This window comes from Mustela lutreola, chromosome 10, assembly GCF_030435805.1.
Source record: "Mustela lutreola isolate mMusLut2 chromosome 10, mMusLut2.pri, whole genome shotgun sequence".
Taxonomy (NCBI): Eukaryota; Metazoa; Chordata; class Mammalia; order Carnivora; family Mustelidae; genus Mustela; species Mustela lutreola.
In genome coordinates this window covers 84316846-84320223 of record NC_081299.1, presented here as the reverse complement: position 1 = coordinate 84320223, position 3378 = coordinate 84316846, and the positions used below count along the sequence as shown (strand labels likewise).

Genomic DNA, 3378 nt, shown 5'->3' with positions numbered 1-3378 from the left:
AATTTTCTGGTTTTTGTTACTTTGCTTAATAATAGATGAGTAAAACAAAGGTAGCATTGATTAGCAGCACCTAGCTTTTCAGATCTTTTCCCCAAACTAGCTAGGTCAGTAGCACTACTGTACAATTTTCTACTACACAATGAGAGTTTCCAAATTCCAATGCTGGGAATGCCGTACATTGAGAGGCAATGCACAGTCTACAGATATGGGAGAAACTTTCCAGGTTGTGAAAACATTTTCAAAGAACTGATAAATCTAACCAAATGGCCAATGGCTGGTCTCAGGCTGGGGGGGAAAAAGATATCCAAAGGGAAATGTGCACTGACTAGCATTAATTTATTTGGGAGCCAACTGTTCCATATTAAAGGCAGTCAACAGAAAATGCTTTCCTAGAGGACTTAAACAGGCTTGGATTCAATTTGAAAGTAATTCATTGTTTTAATTTCTTATTAAAATTATGTCCTTGTGTGGCATCTGGGTGGCTCAGTGGGTTAAACCTCTGCCTTTGGCTCAGGTCATGATCCCAGGGTCCTGGGATTGAGCCCCACATTGGGCTCTCTGCCTGCCTCTCTGCCTGCTTGTGATCTCTGTCAAATAAATAAATAAAATCTTTAAAAAAGAAAAATAAAAAAATAAAATAAAATTATGTCCTCGTAACAGAAGAACAGAGTTTACTCTTATTTCACTAGTAAATTTTTAAAGTTACATAATTTAACAAGGTAGAGTTGTTTCTCTTTAAATATCCATAATTAGTGATGAAATCCCAGTGTGGCATATACGTGCTATTTCCTCACTTGTATTCTTTAAGATGTTATTTTCTATGAATAGTAATTTTTTTAAAAGTCTGTAATTTTATCTGCAAATACTAGGGCTGTGGGTCAAATGATACTGAAGGAACACATGAAATTTCTCTGTGCTGCTTTTGCTTTACAGAATATTTTCATATCTAATGGCAAGGTCTCCTTAAAATATTCAGTATTGATTAAAGTTCTAAAGCTATTTAAATATTCCATTAAAGTTCATCAAATAAAAATATGAACACTATAATTTAGTACAAAAATGTAGCTACTAATACATAAAAATTGGCAAGTCAAAAATAATGACAGTGATGTGGTTGCTTACAGGAGATAATGTTTTAGAAGTTGCACCAAATAGCTAGCTGTCTTATTTGCTAGGCCAAATGAGACAAATCCAATATATCTAGTGCTGTTTGTCTCTTACAGCTAAAGACTTATTTATTAAGTAAGGTCTAGGTTTGGGCTATAAAGCAGGGGCCTACCTACATGGGCTCAGACAGTTAGTGAAAGGCTACCATTTCCAAGGCAGGCAAAAGAAGACTTCTTACCAACAGGGAAAATCTACAAGATAATTTATAAATCACAAGGAAAAAAATTTAAGGTCTTAGAATGAATCCTCTGTCCAGTAGTAAAAGGCAAAACAAAACAAATGAAAGAGATTATCACAGTCAGGAGAGCTTTAACCAGTAATTTATCCCAAGAGCTCCACATATTCGAAATATTTAGTTCCCAGAGACTAGAAACTACAAGGAATAGAAAGAGGACTATTAGAGTTTCATGGTCATCACCCTTTGTAGTGCTGACTTTTCAAATTGCTTTAATTTTTTATTACAGAAAGACTCAGTGGGAAGGGGATTGGTTGCTGAGTCTGGAGACATATAAGGCATGACTTTGGAAAAATCATTTAGGCACTCTTGGCCTCTATTGCCTGAGAGGTAAAATAGAGGGTTTTAATGTTCAGTGACTCAAATCTTTCTTTTGCTCCAGGATTCTGAGCCTCTTTATCATTCTAGTATCGGGGCTCCCAGTTCAAGAACATAAAGAGGGAAGAGGCACCTCTTTCAAGCTAGGGTTGGTCCAGCAAGCTGAGCTTCCCCAGAGACTCCACATTTATGGTCCAGAAATGGAGAGAAGATGGCAAAATAATGACTGAAGCAGGAACTTTTAAAAGAATATAATACCCCAAACTTGACTTTGAAGACAGAGGAGCAAGGTGACATTATTGTAAGTAATCCCTAGTTCCATACATCATTCTGTAGTTTAGATTCAAGAAAGACTCTTTAGATCCCAGCAAGAAAAATTAACCAAATTCTGAGAGAAACTATTCATTACTGAGAACAGAATTGAAGCTTTACAACGCTGATTGATTGGCTTACCTGACATCTCATTTACTTTTGTGCACAATCATAACGTAACGGTTTTTCAACACATTGCTGGTGTGTAAGCCATTAGTTTTCAACTAAACCAGGAAACCTGTTTGAAAAATGAGTGTAAGAAGAAACATTTCAGATTATATCATTTTTTTCTTGCGCAGTAGAGTAATATGGCTTCATATTTACCAAACGCAGTATCATGTCAGAGCCAAGAAAACTAACAAATTGTCATTTGACCATAAATTCATCTTGAATGAAGGAATCCAGGAGGTCATAAATAAGCATTTTCCCAGGCTTTATTCCAAAATCAATAATGAAGTTTGAGATAAAGACTAAAACTACTAGATACCCTACCTCCTACCTCAATTCAACATGTTTCAAGAGGCTGACATAAATAAATTTTACGAAATCTATGCATCTGTAGTACTCATCGCCTCCACTGGAAGTCAGGCCATGTCCTATTATGAGATGAGAGAGGTTTCACAGAGTTGACACAAAATTCGCTAACGTGTCAGGGAGCTCAGCTTTTCCTCTCAAGCATGCCTGGTTGGCACTAAATTATCAGGTCCTTTGTCCCAACACAAGCATCCTTCATGACCACCATTCAGGCCTCAGAGCTGGTTTTCTTCCTGCAAAATGGTCTCAATATCCCTTTCCAGGAACCTCTCACATCAGGGAGTTGAAATCAGAATTAGAGTCTGGCCATCCCAGGTTAGGCAACTTCTTCTTGCTCCCTAGAGAAAGGAATGAAAGGTTACTGATAAATGCATGAAATTCATCATGGAAGTATATGTGAATGGGTAGAAAATAATCTTCCTGTGTTCGCTTCAGCAGCACATATATTAAAAGTTCAACAATACAAAGATTTGCATGGCCCATACAAGAATGACCTGCAAATTCATGAAGCATTCCATATTTTGGGGTGGTGCAGTCTTCCATTATGGAATGAATAAGTCACAGAAATAAAAAGCACAACACAGGAAATATAGTCAATGATACTGTAGTATCATTGTATGGTGAAAGATGGGAGCTACATTTGTGGTGAGGATAACATAACATACAGAGAAGTTGAACCATTATATCGTACACCTGAAACTAATGTAATGTTGTGTGCCAACTATCCTCAAAAAGTTAAAAGAAAAGGAATCTTCTTAAATCCTCTCAATTTAGAACCCGCAATGGTTCTATGTTCTTACCCAGTCCTGCTC

General features: G+C 36.8%; 1 non-coding gene across 1 annotated transcript; it reads left to right on the top strand.

Moving 5' to 3' along the window:
• Positions 1–2988: 2988 nt before the first annotated feature.
• On the top strand, positions 2989–3090 carry LOC131810676 (U6 spliceosomal RNA). The gene has a single exon (XR_009345657.1). It is a non-coding gene; the product is annotated as a U6 spliceosomal RNA (small nuclear RNA).
• The last annotated feature ends 288 nt before the right edge of the window (positions 3091–3378 follow it).